Source organism: Haliotis asinina, chromosome 16, assembly GCF_037392515.1.
Source record: "Haliotis asinina isolate JCU_RB_2024 chromosome 16, JCU_Hal_asi_v2, whole genome shotgun sequence".
Taxonomy (NCBI): Eukaryota; Metazoa; Mollusca; class Gastropoda; order Lepetellida; family Haliotidae; genus Haliotis; species Haliotis asinina.
In genome coordinates, this window is record NC_090295.1 from 9154523 (window position 1) to 9173552 (window position 19030).

The following is a 19030-nucleotide window of genomic DNA, read 5'->3' on the forward strand; positions in this document are numbered from 1 at the left end:
GAGGTTGGAGTTTGTATGTGTTAAGGAATGTTACTTGGGCCTGACATATTTTGGAGCGTGTGGAGAAGTTAGTTTGCATAGACCAGAGGCATGTTTCCCACATCTGACAGCAACGGTCGTCGTGGCCGAGTGGTTAAGGCGATAGACTAGAAATCTATTGGGATCTTCCCGCGCAGGTTCGAATCCTGCCGACGACGCATTCTTTTTCACAACTGTTTTGTGACATGTTTCCTTCGTTTTTTGCGCCTGAAGAGTACCCAAGCTGTACACAGTTGTGGCACACATCAGCTGCCACGAGAATGGCATGCCAACAGACTCGTCTTCCACGGGTAACTCGAACACAGTGCAGGTGGCTGGTCTCGGGTGCATGCATGCATGCAAAGTATATTCCACTGGGCACAAGATTATTTACTGCAAGAGACAGGTGTAGGCCAGAATACATACAGGGTGGTTAGAATACAGCCATTGTCTTGAAGATGAGCCAGTTTGTCTTGCTTTGTACAAGTGGGAGAGTAGAGGTTGGAGTTTGTATGTGTTAAGGAATGTTACTTGGGCCTGACATATTTTGGAGCGTGTGGAGAAGTTAGTTTGCATAGACCAGAGGCATGTTTCCCACATCTGACAGCAACGGTCGTCGTGGCCGAGTGGTTAAGGCGATAGACTAGAAATCTATTGGGATCTTCCCGCGCAGGTTCGAATCCTGCCGACGACGCATTCTTTTTCACAACTGTTTTGTGACATGTTTCCTTCGTTTTTTGCGCCTGAAGAGTACCCAAGCTGTACACAGTTGTGGCACACATCAGCTGCCACGAGAATGGCATGCCAACAGACTCGTCTTCCACGGGTAACTCGAACACAGTGCAGGTGGCTGGTCTCGGGTGCATGCATGCATGCAAAGTATATTCCACTGGGCACAAGATTATTTACTGCAAGAGACAGGTGTAGGCCAGAATACATACAGGGTGGTTAGAATACAGCCATTGTCTTGAAGATGAGCCAGTTTGTCTTGCTTTGTACAAGTGGGAGAGTAGAGGTTGGAGTTTGTATGTGTTAAGGAATGTTACTTGGGCCTGACATATTTTGGAGCGTGTGGAGAAGTTAGTTTGCATAGACCAGAGGCATGTTTCCCACATCTGACAGCAACGGTCGTCGTGGCCGAGTGGTTAAGGCGATAGACTAGAAATCTATTGGGATCTTCCCGCGCAGGTTCGAAACCATGCCGACGACGCATTCTTTTTCACAACTGTTTTGTGACATGTTTCCTTCGTTTTTTGCGCCTGAAGAGTACCCAAGCTGTACACAGTTGTGGCACACATCAGCTGCCACGAGAATGGCATGCCAACAGACTCGTCTTCCACGGGTAACTCGAACACAGTGCAGGTGGCTGGTCTCGGGTGCATGCATGCATGCAAAGTATATTCCACTGGGCACAAGATTATTTACTGCAAGAGACAGGTGTAGGCCAGAATACATACAGGGTGGTTAGAATACAGCCATTGTCTTGAAGATGAGCCAGTTTGTCTTGCTTTGTACAAGTGGGAGAGTAGAGGTTGGAGTTTGTATGTGTTAAGGAATGTTACTTGGGCCTGACATATTTTGGAGCGTGTGGAGAAGTTAGTTTGCATAGACCAGAGGCATGTTTCCCACATCTGACAGCAACGGTCGTCGTGGCCGAGTGGTTAAGGCGATAGACTAGAAATCTATTGGGATCTTCCCGCGCAGGTTCGAATCCTGCCGACGACGCATTCTTTTTCACAACTGTTTTGTGACATGTTTCCTTCGTTTTTTGCGCCTGAAGAGTACCCAAGCTGTACACAGTTGTGGCACACATCAGCTGCCACGAGAATGGCATGCCAACAGACTCGTCTTCCACGGGTAACTCGAACACAGTGCAGGTGGCTGGTCTCGGGTGCATGCATGCATGCAAAGTATATTCCACTGGGCACAAGATTATTTACTGCAAGAGACAGGTGTAGGCCAGAATACATACAGGGTGGTTAGAATACAGCCATTGTCTTGAAGATGAGCCAGTTTGTCTTGCTTTGTACAAGTGGGAGAGTAGAGGTTGGAGTTTGTATGTGTTAAGGAATGTTACTTGGGCCTGACATATTTTGGAGCGTGTGGAGAAGTTAGTTTGCATAGACCAGAGGCATGTTTCCCACATGTGACAGCAACGGTCGTCGTGGCCGAGTGGTTAAGGCGATAGACTAGAAATCTATTGGGATCTTCCCGCGCAGGTTCGAATCCTGCCGACGACGCATTCTTTTTCACAACTGTTTTGTGACATGTTTCCTTCGTTTTTTGCGCCTGAAGAGTACCCAAGCTGTACACAGTTGTGGCACACATCAGCTGCCACGAGAATGGCATGCCAACAGACTCGTCTTCCACGGGTAACTCGAACACAGTGCAGGTGGCTGGTCTCGGGTGCATGCATGCATGCAAAGTATATTCCACTGGGCACAAGATTATTTACTGCAAGAGACAGGTGTAGGCCAGAATACATACAGGGTGGTTAGAATACAGCCATTGTCTTGAAGATGAGCCAGTTTGTCTTGCTTTGTACAAGTGGGAGAGTAGAGGTTGGAGTTTGTATGTGTTAAGGAATGTTACTTGGGCCTGACATATTTTGGAGCGTGTGGAGAAGTTAGTTTGCATAGACCAGAGGCATGTTTCCCACATCTGACAGCAACGGTCGTCGTGGCCGAGTGGTTAAGGCGATAGACTAGAAATCTATTGGGATCTTCCCGCGCAGGTTCGAATCCTGCCGACGACGCATTCTTTTTCACAACTGTTTTGTGACATGTTTCCTTCGTTTTTTGCGCCTGAAGAGTACCCAAGCTGTACACAGTTGTGGCACACATCAGCTGCCACGAGAATGGCATGCCAACAGACTCGTCTTCCACGGGTAACTCGAACACAGTGCAGGTGGCTGGTCTCGGGTGCATGCATGCATGCAAAGTATATTCCACTGGGCACAAGATTATTTACTGCAAGAGACAGGTGTAGGCCAGAATACATACAGGGTGGTTAGAATACAGCCATTGTCTTGAAGATGAGCCAGTTTGTCTTGCTTTGTACAAGTGGGAGAGTAGAGGTTGGAGTTTGTATGTGTTAAGGAATGTTACTTGGGCCTGACATATTTTGGAGCGTGTGGAGAAGTTAGTTTGCATAGACCAGAGGCATGTTTCCCACATCTGACAGCAACGGTCGTCGTGGCCGAGTGGTTAAGGCGATAGACTAGAAATCTATTGGGATCTTCCCGCGCAGGTTCGAATCCTGCCGACGACGCATTCTTTTTCACAACTGTTTTGTGACATGTTTCCTTCGTTTTTTGCGCCTGAAGAGTACCCAAGCTGTACACAGTTGTGGCACACATCAGCTGCCACGAGAATGGCATGCCAACAGACTCGTCTTCCACGGGTAACTCGAACACAGTGCAGGTGGCTGGTCTCGGGTGCATGCATGCATGCAAAGTATATTCCACTGGGTACAAGATTATTTACTGCAAGAGACAGGTGTAGGCCAGAATACATACAGGGTGGTTAGAATACAGCCATTGTCTTGAAGATGAGCCAGTTTGTCTTGCTTTGTACAAGTGGGAGAGTAGAGGTTGGAGTTTGTATGTGTTAAGGAATGTTACTTGGGCCTGACATATTTTGGAGCGTGTGGAGAAGTTAGTTTGCATAGACCAGAGGCATGTTTCCCACATGTGACAGCAACGGTCGTCGTGGCCGAGTGGTTAAGGCGATAGACTAGAAATCTATTGGGATCTTCCCGCGCAGGTTCGAATCCTGCCGACGACGCATTCTTTTTCACAACTGTTTTGTGACATGTTTCCTTCGTTTTTTGCGCCTGAAGAGTACCCAAGCTGTACACAGTTGTGGCACACATCAGCTGCCACGAGAATGGCATGCCAACAGACTCGTCTTCCACGGGTAACTCGAACACAGTGCAGGTGGCTGGTCTCGGGTGCATGCATGCATGCAAAGTATATTCCACTGGGCACAAGATTATTTACTGCAAGAGACAGGTGTAGGCCAGAATACATACAGGGTGGTTAGAATACAGCCATTGTCTTGAAGATGAGCCAGTTTGTCTTGCTTTGTACAAGTGGGAGAGTAGAGGTTGGAGTTTGTATGTGTTAAGGAATGTTACTTGGGCCTGACATATTTTGGAGCGTGTGGAGAAGTTAGTTTGCATAGACCAGAGGCATGTTTCCCACATCTGACAGCAACGGTCGTCGTGGCCGAGTGGTTAAGGCGATAGACTAGAAATCTATTGGGATCTTCCCGCGCAGGTTCGAATCCTGCCGACGACGCATTCTTTTTCACAACTGTTTTGTGACATGTTTCCTTCGTTTTTTGCGCCTGAAGAGTACCCAAGCTGTACACAGTTGTGGCACACATCAGCTGCCACGAGAATGGCATGCCAACAGACTCGTCTTCCACGGGTAACTCGAACACAGTGCAGGTGGCTGGTCTCGGGTGCATGCATGCATGCAAAGTATATTCCACTGGGCACAAGATTATTTACTGCAAGAGACAGGTGTAGGCCAGAATACATACAGGGTGGTTAGAATACAGCCATTGTCTTGAAGATGAGCCAGTTTGTCTTGCTTTGTACAAGTGGGAGAGTAGAGGTTGGAGTTTGTATGTGTTAAGGAATGTTACTTGGGCCTGACATATTTTGGAGCGTGTGGAGAAGTTAGTTTGCATAGACCAGAGGCATGTTTCCCACATCTGACAGCAACGGTCGTCGTGGCCGAGTGGTTAAGGCGATAGACTAGAAATCTATTGGGATCTTCCCGCGCAGGTTCGAATCCTGCCGACGACGCATTCTTTTTCACAACTGTTTTGTGACATGTTTCCTTCGTTTTTTGCGCCTGAAGAGTACCCAAGCTGTACACAGTTGTGGCACACATCAGCTGCCACGAGAATGGCATGCCAACAGACTCGTCTTCCACGGGTAACTCGAACACAGTGCAGGTGGCTGGTCTCGGGTGCATGCATGCATGCAAAGTATATTCCACTGGGCACAAGATTATTTACTGCAAGAGACAGGTGTAGGCCAGAATACATACAGGGTGGTTAGAATACAGCCATTGTCTTGAAGATGAGCCAGTTTGTCTTGCTTTGTACAAGTGGGAGAGTAGAGGTTGGAGTTTGTATGTGTTAAGGAATGTTACTTGGGCCTGACATATTTTGGAGCGTGTGGAGAAGTTAGTTTGCATAGACCAGAGGCATGTTTCCCACATCTGACAGCAACGGTCGTCGTGGCCGAGTGGTTAAGGCGATAGACTAGAAATCTATTGGGATCTTCCCGCGCAGGTTCGAATCCTGCCGACGACGCATTCTTTTTCACAACTGTTTTGTGACATGTTTCCTTCGTTTTTTGCGCCTGAAGAGTACCCAAGCTGTACACAGTTGTGGCACACATCAGCTGCCACGAGAATGGCATGCCAACAGACTCGTCTTCCACGGGTAACTCGAACACAGTGCAGGTGGCTGGTCTCGGGTGCATGCATGCATGCAAAGTATATTCCACTGGGTACAAGATTATTTACTGCAAGAGACAGGTGTAGGCCAGAATACATACAGGGTGGTTAGAATACAGCCATTGTCTTGAAGATGAGCCAGTTTGTCTTGCTTTGTACAAGTGGGAGAGTAGAGGTTGGAGTTTGTATGTGTTAAGGAATGTTACTTGGGCCTGACATATTTTGGAGCGTGTGGAGAAGTTAGTTTGCATAGACCAGAGGCATGTTTCCCACATCGGACAGCAACGGTCGTCGTGGCCGAGTGGTTAAGGCGATAGACTAGAAATCTATTGGGATCTTTCCGCGCAGGTTCGAATCCTGCCGACGACGCATTCTTTTTCACAACTGTTTTGTGACATGTTTCCTTCGTTTTTTGCGCCTGAAGAGTGCCCAAGCTGTACACAGTTGTGGCACACATCAGCTGCCACGAGAATGGCATGCCAACAGACTCGTCTTCCACGGGTAACTCGAACACAGTGCAGGTGGCTGGTCTCGGGTGCATGCATGCATGCAAAGTATATTCCACAGGGCACAAGATTATTTACTGCAAGAGACAGGTGTAGGCCAGAATACATACAGGGTGGTTAGAATACAGCCATTGTCTTGAAGATGAGCCAGTTTGTCTTGCTTTGTACAAGTGGGAGAGTAGAGGTTGGAGTTTGTATGTGTTAAGGAATGTTACTTGGGCCTGACATATTTTGGAGCGTGTGGAGAAGTTAGTTTGCATAGACCAGAGGCATGTTTCCCACATCTGACAGCAACGGTCGTCGTGGCCGAGTGGTTAAGGCGATAGACTAGAAATCTATTGGGATCTTCCCGCGCAGGTTCGAATCCTGCCGACGACGCATTCTTTTTCACAACTGTTTTGTGACATGTTTCCTTCGTTTTTTGCGCCTGAAGAGTACCCAAGCTGTACACAGTTGTGGCACACATCAGCTGCCACGAGAATGGCATGCCAACAGACTCGTCTTCCACGGGTAACTCGAACACAGTGCAGGTGGCTGGTCTCGGGTGCATGCATGCATGCAAAGTATATTCCACTGGGCACAAGATTATTTACTGCAAGAGACAGGTGTAGGCCAGAATACATACAGGGTGGTTAGAATACAGCCATTGTCTTGAAGATGAGCCAGTTTGTCTTGCTTTGTACAAGTGGGAGAGTAGAGGTTGGAGTTTGTATGTGTTAAGGAATGTTACTTGGGCCTGACATATTTTGGAGCGTGTGGAGAAGTTAGTTTGCATAGACCAGAGGCATGTTTCCCACATCTGACAGCAACGGTCGTCGTGGCCGAGTGGTTAAGGCGATAGACTAGAAATCTATTGGGATCTTCCCGCGCAGGTTCGAATCCTGCCGACGACGCATTCTTTTTCACAACTGTTTTGTGACATGTTTCCTTCGTTTTTTGCGCCTGAAGAGTACCCAAGCTGTACACAGTTGTGGCACACATCAGCTGCCACGAGAATGGCATGCCAACAGACTCGTCTTCCACGGGTAACTCGAACACAGTGCAGGTGGCTGGTCTCGGGTGCATGCATGCATGCAAAGTATATTCCACTGGGCACAAGATTATTTACTGCAAGAGACAGGTGTAGGCCAGAATACATACAGGGTGGTTAGAATACAGCCATTGTCTTGAAGATGAGCCAGTTTGTCTTGCTTTGTACAAGTGGGAGAGTAGAGGTTGGAGTTTGTATGTGTTAAGGAATGTTACTTGGGCCTGACATATTTTGGAGCGTGTGGAGAAGTTAGTTTGCATAGACCAGAGGCATGTTTCCCACATCGGACAGCAACGGTCGTCGTGGCCGAGTGGTTAAGGCGATAGACTAGAAATCTATTGGGATCTTCCCGCGCAGGTTCGAATCCTGCCGACGACGCATTCTTTTTCACAACTGTTTTGTGACATGTTTCCTTCGTTTTTTGCGCCTGAAGAGTACCCAAGCTGTACACAGTTGTGGCACACATCAGCTGCCACGAGAATGGCATGCCAACAGACTCGTCTTCCACGGGTAACTCGAACACAGTGCAGGTGGCTGGTCTCGGGTGCATGCATGCATGCAAAGTATATTCCACTGGGCACAAGATTATTTACTGCAAGAGACAGGTGTAGGCCAGAATACATACAGGGTGGTTAGAATACAGCCATTGTCTTGAAGATGAGCCAGTTTGTCTTGCTTTGTACAAGTGGGAGAGTAGAGGTTGGAGTTTGTATGTGTTAAGGAATGTTACTTGGGCCTGACATATTTTGGAGCGTGTGGAGAAGTTAGTTTGCATAGACCAGAGGCATGTTTCCCACATCTGACAGCAACGGTCGTCGTGGCCGAGTGGTTAAGGCGATAGACTAGAAATCTATTGGGATCTTCCCGCGCAGGTTCGAATCCTGCCGACGACGCATTCTTTTTCACAACTGTTTTGTGACATCTTTCCTTCGTTTTTTGCGCCTGAAGAGTACCCAAGCTGTACACAGTTGTGGCACACATCAGCTGCCACGAGAATGGCATGCCAACAGACTCGTCTTCCACGGGTAACTCGAACACAGTGCAGGTGGCTGGTCTCGGGTGCATGCATGCATGCAAAGTATATTCCACTGGGCACAAGATTATTTACTGCAAGAGACAGGTGTAGGCCAGAATACATACAGGGTGGTTAGAATACAGCCATTGTCTTGAAGATGAGCCAGTTTGTCTTGCTTTGTACAAGTGGGAGAGTAGAGGTTGGAGTTTGTATGTGTTAAGGAATGTTACTTGGGCCTGACATATTTTGGAGCGTGTGGAGAAGTTAGTTTGCATAGACCAGAGGCATGTTTCCCACATCGGACAGCAACGGTCGTCGTGGCCGAGTGGTTAAGGCGATAGACTAGAAATCTATTGGGATCTTCCCGCGCAGGTTCGAATCCTGCCGACGACGCATTCTTTTTCACAACTGTTTTGTGACATGTTTCCTTCGTTTTTTGCGCCTGAAGAGTACCCAAGCTGTACACAGTTGTGGCACACATCAGCTGCCACGAGAATGGCATGCCAACAGACTCGTCTTCCACGGGTAACTCGAACACAGTGCAGGTGGCTGGTCTCGGGTGCATGCATGCATGCAAAGTATATTCCACTGGGCACAAGATTATTTACTGCAAGAGACAGGTGTAGGCCAGAATACATACAGGGTGGTTAGAATACAGCCATTGTCTTGAAGATGAGCCAGTTTGTCTTACTTTGTACAAGTGGGAGAGTAGAGGTTGGAGTTTGTATGTGTTAAGGAATGTTACTTGGGCCTGACATATTTTGGAGCGTGTGGAGAAGTTAGTTTGCATAGACCAGAGGCATGTTTCCCACATCTGACAGCAACGGTCGTCGTGGCCGAGTGGTTAAGGCGATAGACTAGAAATCTATTGGGATCTTCCCGCGCAGGTTCGAATCCTGCCGACGACGCATTCTTTTTCACAACTGTTTTGTGACATGTTTCCTTCGTTTTTTGCGCCTGAAGAGTACCCAAGCTGTACACAGTTGTGGCACACATCAGCTGCCACGAGAATGGCATGCCAACAGACTCGTCTTCCACGGGTAACTCGAACACAGTGCAGGTGGCTGGTCTCGGGTGCATGCATGCATGCAAAGTATATTCCACTGGGCACAAGATTATTTACTGCAAGAGACAGGTGTAGGCCAGAATACATACAGGGTGGTTAGAATACAGCCATTGTCTTGAAGATGAGCCAGTTTGTCTTGCTTTGTACAAGTGGGAGAGTAGAGGTTGGAGTTTGTATGTGTTAAGGAATGTTACTTGGGCCTGACATATTTTGGAGCGTGTGGAGAAGTTAGTTTGCATAGACCAGAGGCATGTTTCCCACATCTGACAGCAACGGTCGTCGTGGCCGAGTGGTTAAGGCGATAGACTAGAAATCTATTGGGATCTTCCCGCGCAGGTTCGAATCCTGCCGACGACGCATTCTTTTTCACAACTGTTTTGTGACATGTTTCCTTCGTTTTTTGCGCCTGAAGAGTACCCAAGCTGTACACAGTTGTGGCACACATCAGCTGCCACGAGAATGGCATGCCAACAGACTCGTCTTCCACGGGTAACTCGAACACAGTGCAGGTGGCTGGTCTCGGGTGCATGCATGCATGCAAAGTATATTCCACTGGGTACAAGATTATTTACTGCAAGAGACAGGTGTAGGCCAGAATACATACAGGGTGGTTAGAATACAGCCATTGTCTTGAAGATGAGCCAGTTTGTCTTGCTTTGTACAAGTGGGAGAGTAGAGGTTGGAGTTTGTATGTGTTAAGGAATGTTACTTGGGCCTGACATATTTTGGAGCGTGTGGAGAAGTTAGTTTGCATAGACCAGAGGCATGTTTCCCACATCGGACAGCAACGGTCGTCGTGGCCGAGTGGTTAAGGCGATAGACTAGAAATCTATTGGGATCTTTCCGCGCAGGCTCGAATCCTGCCGACGACGCATTCTTTTTCACAACTGTTTTGTGACATGTTTCCTTCGTTTTTTGCGCCTGAAGAGTACCCAAGCTGTACACAGTTGTGGCACACATCAGCTGCCACGAGAATGGCATGCCAACAGACTCGTCTTCCACGGGTAACTCGAACACAGTGCAGGTGGCTGGTCTCGGGTGCATGCATGCATGCAAAGTATATTCCACTGGGTACAAGATTATTTACTGCAAGAGACAGGTGTAGGCCAGAATACATACAGGGTGGTTAGAATACAGCCATTGTCTTGAAGATGAGCCAGTTTGTCTTGCTTTGTACAAGTGGGAGAGTAGAGGTTGGAGTTTGTATGTGTTAAGGAATGTTACTTGGGCCTGACATATTTTGGAGCGTGTGGAGAAGTTAGTTTGCATAGACCAGAGGCATGTTTCCCACATCTGACAGCAACGGTCGTCGTGGCCGAGTGGTTAAGGCGATAGACTAGAAATCTATTGGGATCTTCCCGCGCAGGTTCGAATCCTGCCGACGACGCATTCTTTTTCACAACTGTTTTGTGACATGTTTCCTTCGTTTTTTGCGCCTGAAGAGTACCCAAGCTGTACACAGTTGTGGCACACATCAGCTGCCACGAGAATGGCATGCCAACAGACTCGTCTTCCACGGGTAACTCGAACACAGTGCAGGTGGCTGGTCTCGGGTGCATGCATGCATGCAAAGTATATTCCACTGGGCACAAGATTATTTACTGCAAGAGACAGGTGTAGGCCAGAATACATACAGGGTGGTTAGAATACAGCCATTGTCTTGAAGATGAGCCAGTTTGTCTTGCTTTGTACAAGTGGGAGAGTAGAGGTTGGAGTTTGTATGTGTTAAGGAATGTTACTTGGGCCTGACATATTTTGGAGCGTGTGGAGAAGTTAGTTTGCATAGACCAGAGGCATGTTTCCCACATCTGACAGCAACGGTCGTCGTGGCCGAGTGGTTAAGGCGATAGACTAGAAATCTATTGGGATCTTCCCGCGCAGGTTCGAATCCTGCCGACGACGTATTCTTTTTCACAACTGTTTTGTGACATGTTTCCTTCGTTTTTTGCGCCTGAAGAGTACCCAAGCTGTACACAGTTGTGGTACACATCAGCTGCCACGAGAATGGCATGCCAACAGACTCGTCTTCCACGGGTAACTCGAACACAGTGCAGGTGGCTGGTCTCGGGTGCATGCATGCATGCAAAGTATATTCCACTGGGCACAAGATTATTTACTGCAAGAGACAGGTGTAGGCCAGAATACATACAGGGTGGTTAGAATACAGCCATTGTCTTGAAGATGAGCCAGTTTGTCTTGCTTTGTACAAGTGGGAGAGTAGAGGTTGGAGTTTGTATGTGTTAAGGAATGTTACTTGGGCCTGACATATTTTGGAGCGTGTGGAGAAGTTAGTTTGCATAGACCAGAGGCATGTTTCCCACATCTGACAGCAACGGTCGTCGTGGCCGAGTGGTTAAGGCGATAGACTAGAAATCTATTGGGATCTTCCCGCGCAGGTTCGAATCCTGCCGACGACGCATTCTTTTTCACAACTGTTTTGTGACATGTTTCCTTCGTTTTTTGCGCCTGAAGAGTACCCAAGCTGTACACAGTTGTGGCACACATCAGCTGCCACGAGAATGGCATGCCAACAGACTCGTCTTCCACGGGTAACTCGAACACAGTGCAGGTGGCTGGTCTCGGGTGCATGCATGCATGCAAAGTATATTCCACTGGGCACAAGATTATTTACTGCAAGAGACAGGTGTAGGCCAGAATACATACAGGGTGGTTAGAATACAGCCATTGTCTTGAAGATGAGCCAGTTTGTCTTGCTTTGTACAAGTGGGAGAGTAGAGGTTGGAGTTTGTATGTGTTAAGGAATGTTACTTGGGCCTGACATATTTTGGAGCGTGTGGAGAAGTTAGTTTGCATAGACCAGAGGCATGTTTCCCACATCTGACAGCAACGGTCGTCGTGGCCGAGTGGTTAAGGCGATAGACTAGAAATCTATTGGGATCTTCCCGCGCAGGTTCGAATCCTGCCGACGACGCATTCTTTTTCACAACTGTTTTGTGACATGTTTCCTTCGTTTTTTGCGCCTGAAGAGTACCCAAGCTGTACACAGTTGTGGCACACATCAGCTGCCACGAGAATGGCATGCCAACAGACTCGTCTTCCACGGGTAACTCGAACACAGTGCAGGTGGCTGGTCTCGGGTGCATGCATGCATGCAAAGTATATTCCACTGGGTACAAGATTATTTACTGCAAGAGACAGGTGTAGGCCAGAATACATACAGGGTGGTTAGAATACAGCCATTGTCTTGAAGATGAGCCAGTTTGTCTTGCTTTGTACAAGTGGGAGAGTAGAGGTTGGAGTTTGTATGTGTTAAGGAATGTTACTTGGGCCTGACATATTTTGGAGCGTGTGGAGAAGTTAGTTTGCATAGACCAGAGGCATGTTTCCCACATCGGACAGCAACGGTCGTCGTGGCCGAGTGGTTAAGGCGATAGACTAGAAATCTATTGGGATCTTTCCGCGCAGGCTCGAATCCTGCCGACGACGCATTCTTTTTCACAACTGTTTTGTGACATGTTTCCTTCGTTTTTTGCGCCTGAAGAGTACCCAAGCTGTACACAGTTGTGGCACACATCAGCTGCCACGAGAATGGCATGCCAACAGACTCGTCTTCCACGGGTAACTCGAACACAGTGCAGGTGGCTGGTCTCGGGTGCATGCATGCATGCAAAGTATATTCCACTGGGCACAAGATTATTTACTGCAAGAGACAGGTGTAGGCCAGAATACATACAGGGTGGTTAGAATACAGCCATTGTCTTGAAGATGAGCCAGTTTGTCTTGCTTTGTACAAGTGGGAGAGTAGAGGTTGGAGTTTGTATGTGTTAAGGAATGTTACTTGGGCCTGACATATTTTGGAGCGTGTGGAGAAGTTAGTTTGCATAGACCAGAGGCATGTTTCCCACATCTGACAGCAACGGTCGTCGTGGCCGAGTGGTTAAGGCGATAGACTAGAAACCTATTGGGATCTTCCCGCGCAGGTTCGAATCCTGCCGACGACGCATTCTTTTTCACAACTGTTTTGTGACATGTTTCCTTCGTTTTTTGCGCCTGAAGAGTACCCAAGCTGTACACAGTTGTGGCACACATCAGCTGCCACGAGAATGGCATGCCAACAGACTCGTCTTCCACGGGTAACTCGAACACAGTGCAGGTGGCTGGTCTCGGGTGCATGCATGCATGCAAAGTATATTCCACTGGGCACAAGATTATTTACTGCAAGAGACAGGTGTAGGCCAGAATACATACAGGGTGGTTAGAATACAGCCATTGTCTTGAAGATGAGCCAGTTTGTCTTGCTTTGTACAAGTGGGAGAGTAGAGGTTGGAGTTTGTATGTGTTAAGGAATGTTACTTGGGCCTGACATATTTTGGAGCGTGTGGAGAAGTTAGTTTGCATAGACCAGAGGCATGTTTCCCACATCTGACAGCAACGGTCGTCGTGGCCGAGTGGTTAAGGCGATAGACTAGAAATCTATTGGGATCTTCCCGCGCAGGTTCGAATCCTGCCGACGACGCATTCTTTTTCACAACTGTTTTGTGACATGTTTCCTTCGTTTTTTGCGCCTGAAGAGTACCCAAGCTGTACACAGTTGTGGCACACATCAGCTGCCACGAGAATGGCATGCCAACAGACTCGTCTTCCACGGGTAACTCGAACACAGTGCAGGTGGCTGGTCTCGGGTGCATGCATGCATGCAAAGTATATTCCACTGGGCACAAGATTATTTACTGCAAGAGACAGGTGTAGGCCAGAATACATACAGGGTGGTTAGAATACAGCCATTGTCTTGAAGATGAGCCAGTTTGTCTTGCTTTGTACAAGTGGGAGAGTAGAGGTTGGAGTTTGTATGTGTTAAGGAATGTTACTTGGGCCTGACATATTTTGGAGCGTGTGGAGAAGTTAGTTTGCATAGACCAGAGGCATGTTTCCCACATCGGACAGCAACGGTCGTCGTGGCCGAGTGGTTAAGGCGATAGACTAGAAATCTATTGGGATCTTTCCGCGCAGGCTCGAATCCTGCCGACGACGCATTCTTTTTCACAACTGTTTTGTGACATGTTTCCTTCGTTTTTTGCGCCTGAAGAGTACCCAAGCTGTACACAGTTGTGGCACACATCAGCTGCCACGAGAATGGCATGCCAACAGACTCGTCTTCCACGGGTAACTCGAACACAGTGCAGGTGGCTGGTCTCGGGTGCATGCATGCATGCAAAGTATATTCCACTGGGCACAAGATTATTTACTGCAAGAGACAGGTGTAGGCCAGAATACATACAGGGTGGTTAGAATACAGCCATTGTCTTGAAGATGAGCCAGTTTGTCTTGCTTTGTACAAGTGGGAGAGTAGAGGTTGGAGTTTGTATGTGTTAAGGAATGTTACTTGGGCCTGACATATTTTGGAGCGTGTGGAGAAGTTAGTTTGCATAGACCAGAGGCATGTTTCCCACATCTGACAGCAACGGTCGTCGTGGCCGAGTGGTTAAGGCGATAGACTAGAAATCTATTGGGATCTTCCCGCGCAGGTTCGAATCCTGCCGACGACGCATTCTTTTTCACAACTGTTTTGTGACATGTTTCCTTCGTTTTTTGCGCCTGAAGAGTACCCAAGCTGTACACAGTTGTGGCACACATCAGCTGCCACGAGAATGGCATGCCAACAGACTCGTCTTCCACGGGTAACTCGAACACAGTGCAGGTGGCTGGTCTCGGGTGCATGCATGCATGCAAAGTATATTCCACTGGGCACAAGATTATTTACTGCAAGAGACAGGTGTAGGCCAGAATACATACAGGGTGGTTAGAATACAGCCATTGTCTTGAAGATGAGCCAGTTTGTCTTGCTTTGTACAAGTGGGAGAGTAGAGGTTGGAGTTTGTATGTGTTAAGGAATGTTACTTGGGCCTGACATATTTTGGAGCGTGTGGAGAAGTTAGTTTGCATAGACCAGAGGCATGTTTCCCACATCTGACAGCAACGGTCGTCGTGGCCGAGTGGTTAAGGCGATAGACTAGAAATCTATTGGGATCTTCCCGCGCAGGTTCGAATCCTGCCGACGACGTATTCTTTTTCACAACTGTTTTGTGACATGTTTCCTTCGTTTTTTGCGCCTGAAGAGTACCCAAGCTGTACACAGTTGTGGTACACATCAGCTGCCACGAGAATGGCATGCCAACAGACTCGTCTTCCACGGGTAACTCGAACACAGTGCAGGTGGCTGGTCTCGGGTGCATGCATGCATGCAAAGTATATTCCACTGGGCACAAGATTATTTACTGCAAGAGACAGGTGTAGGCCAGAATACATACAGGGTGGTTAGAATACAGCCATTGTCTTGAAGATGAGCCAGTTTGTCTTGCTTTGTACAAGTGGGAGAGTAGAGGTTGGAGTTTGTATGTGTTAAGGAATGTTACTTGGGCCTGACATATTTTGGAGCGTGTGGAGAAGTTAGTTTGCATAGACCAGAGGCATGTTTCCCACATCTGACAGCAACGGTCGTCGTGGCCGAGTGGTTAAGGCGATAGACTAGAAATCTATTGGGATCTTCCCGCGCAGGTTCGAATCCTGCCGACGACGCATTCTTTTTCACAACTGTTTTGTGACATGTTTCCTTCGTTTTTTGCGCCTGAAGAGTACCCAAGCTGTACACAGTTGTGGCACACATCAGCTGCCACGAGAATGGCATGCCAACAGACTCGTCTTCCACGGGTAACTCGAACACAGTGCAGGTGGCTGGTCTCGGGTGCATGCATGCATGCAAAGTATATTCCACTGGGCACAAGATTATTTACTGCAAGAGACAGGTGTAGGCCAGAATACATACAGGGTGGTTAGAATACAGCCATTGTCTTGAAGATGAGCCAGTTTGTCTTGCTTTGTACAAGTGGGAGAGTAGAGGTTGGAGTTTGTATGTGTTAAGGAATGTTACTTGGGCCTGACATATTTTGGAGCGTGTGGAGAAGTTAGTTTGCATAGACCAGAGGCATGTTTCCCACATCTGACAGCAACGGTCGTCGTGGCCGAGTGGTTAAGGCGATAGACTAGAAATCTATTGGGATCTTCCCGCGCAGGTTCGAATCCTGCCGACGACGCATTCTTTTTCACAACTGTTTTGTGACATGTTTCCTTCGTTTTTTGCGCCTGAAGAGTACCCAAGCTGTACACAGTTGTGGCACACATCAGCTGCCACGAGAATGGCATGCCAACAGACTCGTCTTCCACGGGTAACTCGAACACAGTGCAGGTGGCTGGTCTCGGGTGCATGCATGCATGCAAAGTATATTCCACTGGGCACAAGATTATTTACTGCAAGAGACAGGTGTAGGCCAGAATACATACAGGGTGCTTAGAATACAGCCATTGTCTTGAAGATGAGCCAGTTTGTCTTACTTTGTACAAGTGGGAGAGTAGAGGTTGGAGTTTGTATGTGTTAAGGAATGTTACTTGGGCCTGACATATTTTGGAGCGTGTGGAGAAGTTAGTTTGCATAGACCAGAGGCATGTTTCCCACATCTGACAGCAACGGTCGTCGTGGCCGAGTGGTTAAGGCGATAGACTAGAAATCTATTGGGATCTTCCCGCGCAGGTTCGAATCCTGCCGACGACGCATTCTTTTTCACAACTGTTTTGTGACATGTTTCCTTCGTTTTTTTGCGCCTGAAGAGTACCCAAGCTGTACACAGTTGTGGCACACATCAGCTGCCACGAGAATGGCATGCCAACAGACTCGTCTTCCACGGGTAACTCGAACACAGTGCAGGTGGCTGGTCTCGGGTGCATGCATGCATGCAAAGTATATTCCACTGGGCACAAGATTATTTACTGCAAGAGACAGGTGTAGGCCAGAATACATACAGGGTGGTTAGAATACAGCCATTGTCTTGAAGATGAGCCAGTTTGTCTTGCTTTGTACAAGTGGGAGAGTAGAGGTTGGAGTTTGTATGTGTTAAGGAATGTTACTTGGGCCTGACATATTTTGGAGCGTGTGGAGAAGTTAGTTTGCATAGACCAGAGGCATGTTTCCCACATCTGACAGCAACGGTCGTCGTGGCCGAGTGGTTAAGGCGATAGACTAGAAATCTATTGGGATCTTCCCGCGCAGGTTCGAATCCTGCCGACGACGCATTCTTTTTCACAACTGTTTTGTGACATGTTTCCTTCGTTTTTTGCGCCTGAAGAGTACCCAAGCTGTACACAGTTGTGGCACACATCAGCTGCCACGAGAATGGCATGCCAACAGACTCGTCTTCCACGGGTAACTCGAACACAGTGCAGGTGGCTGGTCTCGGGTGCATGCATGCATGCAAAGTATATTCCACTGGGCACAAGATTATTTACTGCAAGAGACAGGTGTAGGCCAGAATACATACAGGGTGGTTAGAATACAGCCATTGTCTTGAAGATGAGCCAGTTTGTCTTGCTTTGTACAAGTGGGAGAGTAGAGGTTGGAGTTTGTATGTGTTAAGGAATGTTACTTGGGCCTGACATATTTTGGAGCGTGTGGAGAAGTTAGTTTGCATAGACCAGAGGCATGTTTCCCACATCTGACAGCAACGGTCGTCGTGGCCGAGTGGTTAAGGCGATAGACTAGAAATCTATTGGGATCTTCCCGCGCAGGTTCGAATCCTGCCGACGACGCATTCTTTTTCACAACTGTTTTGTGACATGTTTCCTTCGTTTTTTGCGCCTGAAGAGTACCCAAGCTGTACACAGTTGTGGCACACATCAGCTGCCACGAGAATGGCATGCCAACAGACTCGTCTTCCACGGGTAACTCGAACACAGTGCAGGTGGCTGGTCTCGGGTGCATGCATGCATGCAAAGTATATTCCACTGGGCACAAGATTATTTACTGCAAGAGACAGGTGTAGGCCAGAATACATACAGGGTGGTTAGAATACAGCCATTGTCTTGAAGATGAGCCAGTTTGTCTTGCTTTGTACAAGTGGGAGAGTAGAGGTTGGAGTTTGTATGTGTTAAGGAATGTTACTTGGGCCTGACATATTTTGGAGCGTGTGGAGAAGTTAGTTTGCATAGACCAGAGGCATGTTTCCCACATCTGACAGCAACGGTCGTCGTGGCCGAGTGGTTAAGGCGATAGACTAGAAATCTATTGGGATCTTCCCGCGCAGGTTCGAATCCTGCCGACGACGCATTCTTTTTCACAACTGTTTTGTGACATGTTTCCTTCGTTTTTTGCGCCTGAAGAGTACCCAAGCTGTACACAGTTGTGGCACACATCAGCTGCCACGAGAATGGCATGCCAACAGACTCGTCTTCCACGGGTAACTCGAACACAGTGCAGGTGGCTGGTCTCGGGTGCATGCATGCATGCAAAGTATATTCCACTGGGCACAAGATTATTTACTGCAAGAGACAGGTGTAGGCCAGAATACATACAGGGTGGTTAGAATACAGCCATTGTCTTGAAGATGAGCCAGTTTGTCTTGCTTTGTACAAGTGGGAGAGTAGAGGTTGGAGTTTGTATGTGTTAAGGAATGTTACTTGGGCCTGACATATTTTGGAGCGTGTGGAGAAGTTAGTTTGCATAGACCAGAGGCATGTTTCCCACATCTGACAGCAACGGTCGTCGTGGCCGAGTGGTTAAGGCGATAGACTAGAAATCTATTGGGATCTTCCCGCGCAGGTTCGAATCCTGCCGACGACGCATTCTTTTTCACAACTGTTTTGTGACATGTTTCCTTCGTTTTTTGCGCCTGAAGAGTACCCAAGCTGTACACAGTTGTGGCACACATCAGCTGCCACGAGAATGGCATGCCAACAGACTCGTCTTCCACGGGTAACTCGAACACAGTGCAGGTGGCTGGTCTCGGGTGCATGCATGCATGCAAAGTATATTCCACTGGGCACAAGATTATTTACTGCAAGAGACAGGTGTAGGCCAGAATACATACAGGGTGGTTAGAATACAGCCATTGTCTTGAAGATGAGCCAGTTT

The 19030-nt window shown here is 47.9% G+C and overlaps 15 non-coding genes across 15 annotated transcripts; all 15 read left to right on the forward strand.

Moving 5' to 3' along the window:
• Window positions 1–5781: 5781 nt before the first annotated feature.
• Window positions 5782–5863, forward strand: Trnas-aga (transfer RNA serine (anticodon AGA)). The gene has a single exon. It is a non-coding gene; the product is annotated as a tRNA-Ser (tRNA).
• A 4553-nt stretch (window positions 5864–10416) lies between these two features.
• Window positions 10417–10498, forward strand: Trnas-aga (transfer RNA serine (anticodon AGA)). The gene has a single exon. It is a non-coding gene; the product is annotated as a tRNA-Ser (tRNA).
• A 433-nt stretch (window positions 10499–10931) lies between these two features.
• On the forward strand, window positions 10932–11013 carry Trnas-aga (transfer RNA serine (anticodon AGA)). Its single transcript has one exon. It is a non-coding gene; the product is annotated as a tRNA-Ser (tRNA).
• A 433-nt stretch (window positions 11014–11446) lies between these two features.
• Trnas-aga (transfer RNA serine (anticodon AGA)) lies at window positions 11447–11528 on the forward strand. Its single transcript has one exon. It is a non-coding gene; the product is annotated as a tRNA-Ser (tRNA).
• Window positions 11529–11961: 433 nt separating this feature from the next.
• Trnas-aga (transfer RNA serine (anticodon AGA)) lies at window positions 11962–12043 on the forward strand. The gene has a single exon. It is a non-coding gene; the product is annotated as a tRNA-Ser (tRNA).
• Window positions 12044–13506: 1463 nt separating this feature from the next.
• On the forward strand, window positions 13507–13588 carry Trnas-aga (transfer RNA serine (anticodon AGA)). Its single transcript has one exon. It is a non-coding gene; the product is annotated as a tRNA-Ser (tRNA).
• Window positions 13589–14536: 948 nt separating this feature from the next.
• Window positions 14537–14618, forward strand: Trnas-aga (transfer RNA serine (anticodon AGA)). The gene has a single exon. It is a non-coding gene; the product is annotated as a tRNA-Ser (tRNA).
• A 433-nt stretch (window positions 14619–15051) lies between these two features.
• Window positions 15052–15133, forward strand: Trnas-aga (transfer RNA serine (anticodon AGA)). The gene has a single exon. It is a non-coding gene; the product is annotated as a tRNA-Ser (tRNA).
• A 433-nt stretch (window positions 15134–15566) lies between these two features.
• On the forward strand, window positions 15567–15648 carry Trnas-aga (transfer RNA serine (anticodon AGA)). Its single transcript has one exon. It is a non-coding gene; the product is annotated as a tRNA-Ser (tRNA).
• Window positions 15649–16081: 433 nt separating this feature from the next.
• Trnas-aga (transfer RNA serine (anticodon AGA)) lies at window positions 16082–16163 on the forward strand. The gene has a single exon. It is a non-coding gene; the product is annotated as a tRNA-Ser (tRNA).
• A 433-nt stretch (window positions 16164–16596) lies between these two features.
• Trnas-aga (transfer RNA serine (anticodon AGA)) lies at window positions 16597–16678 on the forward strand. Its single transcript has one exon. It is a non-coding gene; the product is annotated as a tRNA-Ser (tRNA).
• Window positions 16679–17112: 434 nt separating this feature from the next.
• Window positions 17113–17194, forward strand: Trnas-aga (transfer RNA serine (anticodon AGA)). Its single transcript has one exon. It is a non-coding gene; the product is annotated as a tRNA-Ser (tRNA).
• A 433-nt stretch (window positions 17195–17627) lies between these two features.
• On the forward strand, window positions 17628–17709 carry Trnas-aga (transfer RNA serine (anticodon AGA)). The gene has a single exon. It is a non-coding gene; the product is annotated as a tRNA-Ser (tRNA).
• Window positions 17710–18142: 433 nt separating this feature from the next.
• On the forward strand, window positions 18143–18224 carry Trnas-aga (transfer RNA serine (anticodon AGA)). The gene has a single exon. It is a non-coding gene; the product is annotated as a tRNA-Ser (tRNA).
• Window positions 18225–18657: 433 nt separating this feature from the next.
• Trnas-aga (transfer RNA serine (anticodon AGA)) lies at window positions 18658–18739 on the forward strand. The gene has a single exon. It is a non-coding gene; the product is annotated as a tRNA-Ser (tRNA).
• The last annotated feature ends 291 nt before the right edge of the window (window positions 18740–19030 follow it).